The 12465-nt window shown below is 41.7% G+C and overlaps 1 protein-coding gene across 2 annotated transcripts in view; it reads left to right on the top strand.

Moving 5' to 3' along the window:
- The window catches only part of LOC118368524 (leucine zipper protein 1), an 88417-nt gene that overhangs the window by 35171 nt on the left and 40781 nt on the right, over positions 1 to 12465 (top strand). The gene's annotated exons all lie outside the window — the stretch shown is intronic.

The following is a 12465-nucleotide window of genomic DNA, read 5'->3' as shown; positions in this document are numbered from 1 at the left end:
AAATTATGAAGTATACAAAGGAGACAGTTTAATCCCATAGAGGCCTTTATTAATTGGTCTTCCGATTGAGGTCGTTGTCGTTATGGTTGGGTGGTATCCAGATTTTTATACCGTTGCTGGACCATACCGGGGTGTAAGTATTACCAAATGTGCACACAAGGGGCACTATTTATTTTTTTTACCGCACAAAACAATTTAGGCAACGGAGATCTTGATCCAGGAAGGGATTGAATGTCTTTTGAGAAGCTTGATCTTGACATCTAGCCACTTAGCTAGCATGTTAGCAAACCAAATGCACAGCTGGAACTCTGAGCTGGATATAATTTATTTGACACAGATTTTTTGCGGTATTGAAAGTCATACTGTCTGTATTTCGAAATACCCCGGTATATGGTACATCGCCCAAGCCTAGTTGCCATGGTAAAGGGCAAAGACTGTATTTGAGTAAAGAGACTGTATGAATGTGAAATGCTGTGTCATATCTCCTAGTGGTAGAGGCTAAAGTGGCTATATCCCAACATATATTGTAATCAGCTATATTTTAAGATGGCTCTGACAGTAATGTGTCAATCAAGCTGTTTCTGTGTGTGTATCCCAGCCACATTTATGAGGCTGTCTGTCTCTGTGGACTCGTAGCAGGTAAGCTGAAACCTTGAGTCCTCTCCTCCTCACTCTCTGTATGGTTCCACCCCTTTCCTCAGTTTATTTCCATGGGTTTATTACTGTATGTGTCATTAAATACCGCTGCATTATAGGCCAAGAGGGGGAGGGGGGTGAGGCTCCCGTCTCTGCTCTGTCGCAGCGGCAGAGCTACGCCAGCCAGTGTGACGTCTGTTCCCCATTCACCACCGACAGCATTACATTACTCCGCCTCTGTTTCTCTCCCTCTTCTTATCTTCCTCCCGCTCTTTCTACTGCATCTATCGAGCACTTTTTTTTTCTCTCATTTTCCTCTCTGCCTACCTTTCCCCATCTCTCTTTATTTCTCTCCCTCCCACTCTTATCTTCCTCCCTCTTTCTCTCCATCTCCCCCTCTCTTTCTCACTCTCCTCTAGCCTGTGATGATGATGAGTGCAAGAGAGTGCTGCATTCCTGCTGCAGTGTTCCGGTCTGGCAAAGCCCTGTTCAGCATTCTGTGGGCTAACTCCCCACCGCGTTGTAGCTCACTCGCTCTCTCACATGCTGTCTCACATGCTGTCTCCCCCCCCTCTCACCACCACACTTAGTTACTCACCCCTCTCTCTCGGCCTCTCGCACAGGAGATGCAGTGAGTCTGATGCGCCCACAGTGCCACCTTGCAGCCGCAGCGGGTATCTGATGCCAACACTCTGGCTGCCAGGCTGTGCCAACCGGGGAGGGCTGGCACCCAGACAGATTGACAAAAGACAGCGACGGAGAGAGGGAGGAAGAGGGTATATGTTAATCAACCTTTAAAAAAAGCAAAGATGTTATTTGTCACATGTGCTGAATACAACCTTACTGTGAAATGCTTACTTACATGCCCTTAACCAACAGTGCAGTTCAAGAAATAGGGTTAAAAAAATATTTACTAAATAAACTAAAGTAAAACATTTAAATAAAAGTAACACAGTAAAATAACAATACCGAGGCTATATAGAGGGGGTACTGGTACCGAGTTGATGTGTGAGGGTACAGGTTAGTCGTACATGTAGGTAGGGGTAAAGTGACTATGCATAGATAATAAACAAGTAGCAGCAGTGTAAAAACAAAGGGGGCTCAATATAAATAGTCTGGTTGCCCTTTGGTTAATTGTTCAGCAGTCTTATGGCTTGGGGGTAGAAGCTGTAAAGCAGCCTTTTGGACCTAGACGTGGGGCTCCAGTACCGCTTGCCGTGCAGTAGCAGAGCGAACAGTCTGACTTGGGGGACTGTAGTCTTGAACAATTTTTTGGGGTCTTCCTCTGACCCCTATAGATTTTATGGACACAGTATACATTAGTTGTCTTGTTTTCAGTCCCAACCTTCAGTTCCACTCAACCCCTACCATCTATCTCTTATTTCTATATGACATGTACAGTGCATTCGAAAAGTATTCAGACCCCTTGACTTTTTCCACATTTTGTTACGTTACAGCCTTATTCTAAAATCGATTAAATCGTTGTTTTTCCTCATCAATCTACACACAATAAATTGCAAATTTATAAAATATTAAGTATTGAGACCCTTTACTCTGTACTTTGTTGAAGCACCTTTGGCAGCGATTACTGCCTCGTGTTTTCTTAGGTATGACACTCCAAGCTTGGCACACCTGTATTTGGGGAGTTTCTCCCATTCTTCTCTGCAGAATCTCTTGAGCTCTGTCAGGTTGGATGAGGAACATTGCTGCACAGCTATTTTCAGGTCTCTCCAGAGATGTTCGATCAGGTTCAAGTCTTGTCTTGGCTGTCTGAGGTCTGCCCCAGTCTGAGGTCTGAGCGTGTTGGAGCAGGTTTTTATCAAGGAGCTTACTCTACTTTGCTCTGTTCATCTTTGTCTTGATCCTAACTAGTCTCCCAGTCCCCAACTAGTCTCCCATGATGCTGCCACCACCATGCTTCACCGTAGGGATGGTGCAAGTTTTCCGTCAGACATGATGCTTTGCTTTCAGGCCAAAGATGTCAAACTTAGTTTCATCAGACCTAAGAATCTTCTTTCTCATGGTCTGAGTTCTTTTTTTTTTACATCAAGATTGTATTATTTCAATTCACATGTTTCATACAATACATTTATGGAGATATCATTTTTTTTTATCCCCCCACCGGCAATCTGATAACATAAAATGTCAAATAAATGAATTAATCATGAGAATTAGTTTTTATTATTACATAGTAAATCTACTGAACAATACATCATAGTCTCAGAAATAGGCTCAAATTGTTGATACACATTCATGGATGTAAAAGCCCATTGGTTAAGAGTTCAGAAATGTCCGCTGCCTCTTTTTTTTCCATGTGTCCAGAGTGGACACCTTGGCCCTGTGAGATCCTGGCCCGTGGAGAGCTCCATAAGTACCATTTCCTTAGTACCATCGTTTTCTTAGCTGCTGTGGTTCTTGACAACCACACTCTCCCTCCGTTGGTGCGTTCTGACAAGCCCAAGTCAGTCATCACAAAGCAACATCACCATAGGATTTAATGGCAATATTTTATCTATAAGTACAGAGTTGACATTGTTGACTTTCCCCCAGAATCCAACCACCTCCTGGCATTTCCGCAGCACATCCTGAAAAGTACCAACACACTGAAAAGTACCAAGGTCCCCTGTGGTGCAGAACTCACATACACGTTTACAGAGTATGCTATAATGGGTCCAAACAATAATGCAAATATTTTTAGGAGTCAATCCAGAAATGAATAAATATTGTAATCTAATTGATGAAACGATTGACTCTTCTATAGCACGCCAAGGAACAGAAGCCTCTGGGTTTAACCAGGTCTTCAGGAAATTCATCTGGAATGATAGGTGATAAAAGTTTAGATTAGTCCACGTGATGCTTTTGTTCTCTGTAGTGTTGCATATTTAATCTGTGGTCTCTTTCTCCCCCAAATGAACTTCTTTATGATGGAGTCAAGTTTAGACCAATTGTCTATAGGAGGAGACAGTGGTAACATGGAACTCATAAAATTGATACGAGGGAGGACATTCATTTTAATAATTGAGATTCTAGGATGCAAAGAAGAGGCCATAGCGGACCATATTTTTGTCTTTTAGGATATTTTGAAAGGTTTCTAAGTAGTTCTTCCTGCAAGTAGTGTGATTAGAGGGGGATATAGTAATGCCTAAGTATATATTTGTTTCTTCGTTGAGATCATGGGTGGTAGTTGCATGCTTCTCATATCTGAGTTAAGAGGTAGTAGAGCTGATTTTGTTTTTTCATGGTCTGAGAGTCCTTTAGGTGCCTTTTGGCAAATTCAAAGCAGGCTGTCGTGCCTTTTACTGAGGAGTGGCTTCCGTCAGACCACTCTACCATAAAAGACTGATTGGCGGAGTGCTGCAGAGATGGTTGTCCTTCTGGAAGGTTCTCCCATCTCCACAGAGGAACTCTGGAGCTGTGTCAGAATGATCATTGGGTTCTTGGTCACCTCCCTGACCAATGCCCTTCTCCCCTGAATGCTCAGTTTGGCCCAGGAGGCCAGTTCTAGGAAGAGTTTTGGTGGTTCCAAACTTATTCAATTTAAGAATGATGGAGGCCACTGTGTTCTTGGGGACCTGCAATGGTGCAGAAATGCTTTGGTACCCTTCCCCAGATCTGTGCCTCGACACAATCCTGTCATGGAGCTCTACGGACAATTTCTTTGACCTCCTTGCTTTGTTTTTGCTCTGACATGTACTGTCAACTGGGGGACCTTTATATAGACATGTCCAATCAATTGAATTTACCACAGGTGGACTCCAAGTTGTAGAAACATCTCAAGGATGATCAATGGAAGCATTCAAGTCTCATAGCAAAGGTTCTGAGTACTTATGTACATTTTTCAAAGATATCTCAACCGGTTTTCGCTTTGTCATTGTGGGGTATTGTGTGTAGAATAATTTCATCAATTTTGTAATAAGGCTGTAACGTAACAATGTGGAAAAAGTCGAGGGGTCTGAATACTTTCCGAATGCACTGTACATGTCATATAGAAATAAGAGTTAGATGGGAGGGGTTGAGTGGAGCTGAAGGGTGGGACTAAAAACAAGATAACTAATGTATACGGTGTCCATAAAATCTATATAGGTTCTGAACTTTTTGTGAAACAGTACAGTTAGAAATACACTACCGTTCAAAAGTTTGGGGTCATTTAGAAATGTCCTTGTTTTTGAAATAAAACACATTGTTTGTCCATTTAAAAGAACATCAAATTGATCAGAAATACAGTGTAGACATTGTAATGTTGTAAATGACTATTGTAGCTGGAAACAGCAGATTATTTTAATGGGATATCTGCATAGGCGTACAGAGGCCCGTTATCAGCAACCATCACTCCTGTGTTCCAATGGCACGTTGTGTCAGCTAATCTAAGTTTATAATTTTAAAAGGCTAATTGATCATTAGAAAACCCTTTTGCAATTATGTTAGCACAGCTGAAAATGTTGTTCTGATTTAAAGAAGCAATAAAACTAGCCTTTAGACTAGTTGAGTAGCTGGAGCATCAGCATTTGTGGGTTCGATTACAGGCTCAAAATGGCCAGAAACAAAGAACATTCTTCTGAAACTCGTTAGTCTATTATTTTTCTAAGAAATTGAGGCTATTCCATGCAAGAAATTGCCAAGAAACTGAAGATCTCGTTCAACATTGTGTACTAATCCCTTCACAGAACAGCGCAAACTGTCTCTAACCAGAATAGAAAGAGGTGTGGGAGGCCCCGGTGCACAAATGAGCAAGAGCACAAGTACATTAGTGTCTAGTTTGAGAAACAGACACCTCGCAAGTCCTCAACTGGCAGCTTCATTAAATAATACCTGCAAAACACCGGTCTCAACGTCAACAGACAAGAGGCAGAGTCGCAAAGAGAAAGCCGGGGGGGTAGAGTTAGGGGAAAATAATTAAGGTAGAGATATACAGGTTGAATACTTATTTACTCAAAACATTTAAGCTTTTAATTTCAGAAAACACAATTCCACTTTGGCATTATGGGGTATTGCCTGTAGGACAGTGACACAAAATCTCAATTTAATCAATATTCTAGTCAGGCTGTAACACAGAAAAATGTGGAAAAAGTCAAGGAGTGTGAATACTAATGTTATCAACTTCATTTCTCAACTCCTAATGCTGAGGAAGTTCTATTCATTGGAGCCAATTAAACTTACTGGAGTATCTGACATATGCTTTGAAAAAGCACCCGCAAATAGGCTACCAGTGCGACAAGTGCCGCTGGCTGCTGGTAAGCTTTCTTCACTTGGACATACATGTTTGGCTAACCTTTTTGTTTTAACCAGCTAAACAGATGCTCTTAGCGAAAATGTGTTTGGAGTTTCCTTTCAAGCTAATAGCCTTAGTTTACACTTCCTCTCCCAATTATAATGTGGGGAAGTCAAAATAATGAAAAACGGTATCTACCAAATCTATTAATTTTAAAATGTTGATTACTTCTCCGTGCCATTATCATTCACCTGATGATGATAAAAGATGCTCAATAAGAAATCCACACCAATTAAAAACAAACATAACTCCATATCTAATCAAGACTAAATGGTATTCAGTATCCCGCATGTGCTTTTGCTGGTTTGCCTGGGAGTGAAAAGGTGGAAGGCCCCCGTATTAGAATGTCCTCTCACTGTCCTTGATGGTTATATTGCTGTATTGTATTGTCCCTGCCTTGTGTTGTGCTGTAACCTTGAGCTGGTATAACGATTTGAGCCTCAGTGCCAGTGTGCCTTCCCTGTAACCCCCCATTGATGCTGACGGGCACATCTATTATGGCTGGTGGTGGTAGTGCCTGTGGAGGCTGATAGCAGAAATAGTGGGCTGATGATGGTGGTGGTGGTGGGGGGGGTTGATGTTTGGAGGAGGTTGAGATTTCCGTGGTAGTTGGTGCTCACTCAAGTCCAACACAACTCTTAAAACATTTTTTTTCGTTTTTTTCAACGTAGACAACGTATGGAAGCAGCCAGTTAAGTGTCAGGAGACTTGGTGGTTCGTAAAGACTCACATCCATCATTGTGGGTCACCTAACTGATTAGCCCTCATCTCCTCTCTGGCCTAGTGGGAGAGGGGGAGGAGAGATTGGGGGATGGTAGGCGGAGGTAGAATCATAATGAGGTTGTTCTCTCTGTCCTTGAACGTGGATGGTAGTCAATAGAGGAGAGCAGAGATGATTCAGCTGCCTTGGATATAGAAAAGCAGTGAAACCGCTCACCATTTTTTGGGAATTTATTTATTTGACAAGGGTAGTGGACATTTAATCAACAACATTTCAGTCTTCACATCAAAAATAAATGTGCTGGATACTGAATACCATTTAGTCTTAATTGGATATTGAGTTATGTTTGTTTTTAATTGGTGTGGATTTCTTATTGCGCATTTTTATAAAAATGGCTTTATGCTGTAAGAGAAGTGGAGAATTTTCAAGCTGTGTGTGTCTCTAGTCTAATGGTAAATGAGTAGAGACCTTGGTTGTGTTGGTACGAGTTTGAATGTACACCACAGTTTGGAATTCAGCGTGTGTATTTATGCGTGTCAATGGTTGTTGGTTGTCAGACAGTCTGTGGGGGGTAGAAACTAAGTTATTGTTCTTTCAGTGAGTGAGCTCCCAATGTCCCTTCCTCTGTAAACCGTGTATTTGCTGCCGGCCAAAGTAAACAGTAGGTTGCCAGTCAGTGGCCCACAGTGGGAATTTCTCTCTTTTCTTGCTGACTCTCTCGTGTGTGTGTGTGTGTGTGTCACTTTCTCCTTTATCTCTCATTTTCTCATCCATCTCCCTGGCCATGAGTACGGTCTCCAATCACAACCTCTCTTGTCGACTAATTTAAGTGCTCCTCCTAGTTACAGCGTGTTCAAGCACCATAATGTTGCCATGTTCAGCAAACATCAGTTATCAGCACCACACAAGGTGACACATGTTGCATTCCTGCCTGAGCACGTAATAGGCAGCCAATCTGCCATTAGTCTCCATTAGAGCTCCAGTAGAGAGGCTCTTACCTAACTGTGATGTGAACAGTGTACACTAATTAAGTCTGTTTGAGCAAACCCATCCAGGGCCCTGTTTATTTGGTCACCAATGTAGCAAAACGTTTTGAAACGGAGAATGAAAATGAACTTTTCCGTCCCGGTTTAAAAATATGGTTTTAACCTGATCACTGCAGCGTGAGAGGCTTTCGCTCTATTGCGGCAGCTGCCTGCAGAGGTTGTAGTCGTCGGTGTGTAGCGATCAGACTACGGGAGAGAGAGGGATGCAAAGGCAACACGGCTACAGCCATTTAGCTAGCTAGCTAGCTAGCTAGCTTGTTGTAGCCTACTTCTTTTCATTTCAAGTCCATCTTGCATTGCATTGCATTAGTGAACTCTCACTATACTTGCTGTACATTGAGGCTCTTTGACACTTTGCTTGGCCAACATAAACAACAAACTGCACACATGAAGGCTACCGGTCTTTTTATGGGGCGCACCGTGCACATCATAAAAACGTTTGTTTTATTAAATTAATCATATGAAATGTTATGGTATGTCCTTGTATGTAACAATGTTAAATGGATATTTTTTATTTAATTTAGAAAAAGCTTTCTCTGGGTTAAAATCTGGTTAAAAAGGCCTATATTAGGCTATACTTTTTTTGTCTGTCAAAAATGTATGCTCACAAATATTCGTATACTAATGTCCGTTTTAAATATTTGAATAACCGTGCACATCCCTAGTTACGTGTTGGTGGCTATTGAGGCTGTGTATGTACGATATGTGTTCATTGAATCTGTCGAGTGTGTGCATGCGCTAAGCGCTCCCGTGTGTGTGCTGGAGACCATGTCAGTTAGCATGTGTGTTCATGAGCGATCATGTAAGTATGTACAGTATGTTCCTAGCACCTGTACGGTGTGCTCAGACAAGTAGCCTTATGTGAGCGATGCAGGGTCAGGCCTCCCAATAACGACCATACTCTCTCTCCCTCTCTTCCCGTCTGTTCCCACTTAGCGATTCTGCCTGTTGCGTAAGCTCTCTCTCTCTCCCTCTCCTTTAACTGCCCAAGGCTGCTTGCTTCTGATGACGTCATTACTTACTGAGGGGGTGTTTAGTGCTGAACTCACAATGGCTGGTACACTTCCTCTACCTGCTAGTTTCACAACATGACTTCCCTCTGCTCAACATTCCCACATTCCCAACACTTCCTTAATTAAAAGCTATCTTTCTTACTCACTTTCATCATCCCCATTTTGTTACAACAGCTACACACACACACAAATGTGCCCATCTCGAATGTGGGCCTATGAATCATTAATAACTATAACATTAATAATCATCACACTTCACACTTTTTGTGATCAATGTTTGTCTGCAGGGATGCAAACTAGTCACCTTTCAGGGAAATTCGCCGTTTTTAAACTACGTGATTTGTGTAGATCCGTTCACATAACAGAATGCAGCATGCGACTGAAGATAGAATAGACAACCTACTTGCTAGTTATGGCATCATTGCACGCTCTGAAAGACAGCAGAGAGTGAAAAGGCAGTTTGCCAGTTACAACACTAGCGCATCACCGACAACGAAGAGGTAGGTGAGAAGGTGATGAAGCATACTTCATGAGCTGTAACCGCAAAACAATTGGCATTTGGAAAGTTTGAGGTAAGGGAGCAAGTGTGGTGGAAGAAGAATTGTTAGCATTGTGAAAATTTGCTAAATGAATGTTTCAACATCAGATAAGTTAACGTTAGCTCGAGAAACCAATTAGCTAAAATATTAACTGGTATACGACTCCTTGCCATTCCTCAAGCTATAAGACACACACACACACAGTCTTGATGCCTAGTCAACATGTCTGTCTGTGACCTGGGGACAAGGGCCTAAGAGGCATGTGGATTCTCCGTGTCAAAGAGTGTCGTTCACTGGCTTTTCGACCCCAGACTGTATCACAGAGTTGTAGAGTTGGGAAATAGCTCAAGAGACCCTGGCGCCATGTCATCTCCGAGCAGTGTAAATAAGTCTCATCTTATATTTAGATTTAAGTGGGTACCATCACAGACCCTTGCTGCATCCCAAATGAAACCCACTATTTCATAAGTACCTATGTCCTAACCCACTCACTATTTAACGGTTTACAATGTTTGACACTTAAGGGACGACGCTCCACTCACACCAGTCGCTGTTTGTTTTGCTGCCCAGTTCCCTCGAACAGTTAGTTTTTCGAGCGTTTAGGCCGACATTCCAGACGTGATGAAGTATGGAGGGACAAATATTTTGATTGGGAGCTGAGAGGCCATGAGGGGAAACGGCAGCCATTGTTGCATCACTGTCCCCGTGAGGTAAACACAGTAAACACATCCCATTGGAGACAGTGACCACGAAGGCTCTTAAGAACCGCAGTCGCCCTCAGATGCACACAAGCTGCTGCAATTGGTGTGCCAAAAGGAGGAGCGGCCAGTCGTGTCAGTGCTATTCATGTGGTACTCGCGTCCACCCACTCTCCGCTTGATCAAGTTGTCTGTGTCCTGAGCTTCCCCAGATATCCATATCTCTTCCTCTACGGTCTGCTATTGCACGAGGACTATCTAGCAAAGGGCAAATGTTTTTGTGCTTTCTTTTGATGGAGACATGCGCTAATATTGCTGCTGTTCGGCTGCCAGCCAGGCTCCCTAGGGGCTCTGAGTCATATTGGTACTGTTTAAAGTCATGTCCATGATCCGGTCGTACATTTTGGAGAGCCAGAACCATCTCTCACTTGAAAGCTGACAGGGCTCATGTTGTAAATTGCACTCTGTTTATATCCCTCTCTCTTTCAGTGTTAATTTTGGCAGCTATTTTAGATTTAGTCTTAAAATATATTTTAGTTGTCACATTTAGATTTAATTTCCTCCTTCATTAGTTTTAGTTATTAGATAGTTTTAGTTGTCAGTCGAGGGTTTGTCTTAAACAACATTTTGACGTTAAATCCCTAACCAATAAAACAAAACTACCACTAACAGGTCACCATCAAGGGAAAAATAAAAAAAGTAACAAATAATTAACGCAACAATGCTGCAAGGTTAGTAGGAGAATATGCATCTTTCAAATGATTTGCCACCGATATAAATTGCTCCGCACATCATCGTTGGAAAAATGGCAGAGAAAGGCAACCGCCTGCTTTGTGAGTCTGCTGCTTCACTGTGCTTTTAGCTGACCCAACATTACAACGTAGTGGTTGGTGCTTTGGAAACATGCTGAAGTACAGACTGACTGCTGGGAACATGTCTACAACTTTATCAGCAAGTTGTCAAACTATTGTAAATAAGTGACAAGCTACACTGTTTATCAGTGCCGTGCCCAACATCCCTAGCTAGCTAGCTAGCTAGCTAAAATTCCATCTTTGTGTTTGTCATTGAAGCTATGCTAGCAGCAGGCACTCTACAACAAGCTAAGTCAATCAACAGCAAGTAGCCACACAATAAAGGGCTAAGCAGCCAAGTGTTCAGTTTGCGATTCAGCCTATGACTGTAGTAGATAGAACTTTATTGCCCCCAAGTGGTCATACACAATAGGACCTCCATATGCTGTGTTGTGGAATTTTATGAATTTAGTTTGAATGTTAAGAAAAATTTCACTTTGTCACATCTCCAATTTAGTCACATTCATTGCATTTTATGGGGGGGGTAAATCATTCATATTTACCTTTTTAACGTCCATCGTGTACAAAGTTTAGCCTTGTCCAACTAGACTGACTATCCCCGTGTATACCTTAGCTGGCATCATTGATATTGTTGCAGATTTTAACCAATGTAAGTTCTAATTAACCATGTAGACTATATAGCCTTGGCTAGCGGTTAAATAATTTACAGCTGATTTTTCTCCCCATCATAAGCATTGGAAGGTGGTAAATAACCATTGATTTCCTTGAAAGGGGGATCTGAGCATTCCAACAAATCCAACAAAGTATTACTGTACTCCTAATATTCAGCAAATAGCATTAGAAATATGAAGGCAAAGATGATCAAATACAAGTGTCCTGGCTGTACATCGGTTCAAAAGAGACACGAGTGATTGAAGTTTGTGTGTGTGGGAGCAGCCCACACAACTGTAAGATGTTATCGGCCAATGACAGGATTGCATTAAATATTCTGCATGCTTATGATTGGACAGCATTGATGAAAAGGAACTTCATATGAAATTGACTGTCCATTAGTCTTACATGGAATTCTCGCCTGGTTGCTTTTTTTGTCAACTAAAATGATAATTTGTAATAGTTTGTTTTCTTTCAGGGTGTCTCGTTATCGTCAATAGTTTGTTTTCTTTCAGGGTGTCTCGTTATCGTCAATAGTTTGTTACGAAAAAGTTTTTGGACAAAATCTTACTCTTTTGCCTTTTTTCATACTTTCTCTCTTAACTCATGCTTTTAAGGCTTCTGCATGCTAGTTTAATTTTGCTCCTAGCAGAACTCGGTTAGGTGATGTGAACATCTGTACCTCGAATACTCCCTTAAAACACCTTTGCTTGGAAATACGAGAAAAAAAGCGTCAATAGTACTGTTTGTCCCCCTTGAGGCGCCGTAGCAAGTATATACTTCCTCAAAATAGTCGGAATTAATCTGATGACTCAAATCTTTAATACATTTTGACATTTTTGCCGAGAAGGATTTATTTAATCCATTTTAGATTAAGGCTGTAACATAACAAAATGTGGAAAAAGTCAAGGGGTCTGAATACTTTCCGAAGGCACATTGTATCTAAGATGTTTGATGCAGTATTTCTCAATTGAAAAAATTAGCATGAAAACAATTTGTCTCTGTCATTCAAACATTTAATTTGAAGAATCCTTACGGTTGACAAAGGGGCGTAGACTTCGACTACCGAACTTTGCCTTG

The sequence above is a fragment of the Oncorhynchus keta genome, chromosome 35, assembly GCF_023373465.1.
Source record: "Oncorhynchus keta strain PuntledgeMale-10-30-2019 chromosome 35, Oket_V2, whole genome shotgun sequence".
Classification (NCBI taxonomy): Eukaryota; Metazoa; Chordata; class Actinopteri; order Salmoniformes; family Salmonidae; genus Oncorhynchus; species Oncorhynchus keta.
This window is presented reverse-complemented; position numbering and strand designations above follow the sequence as displayed.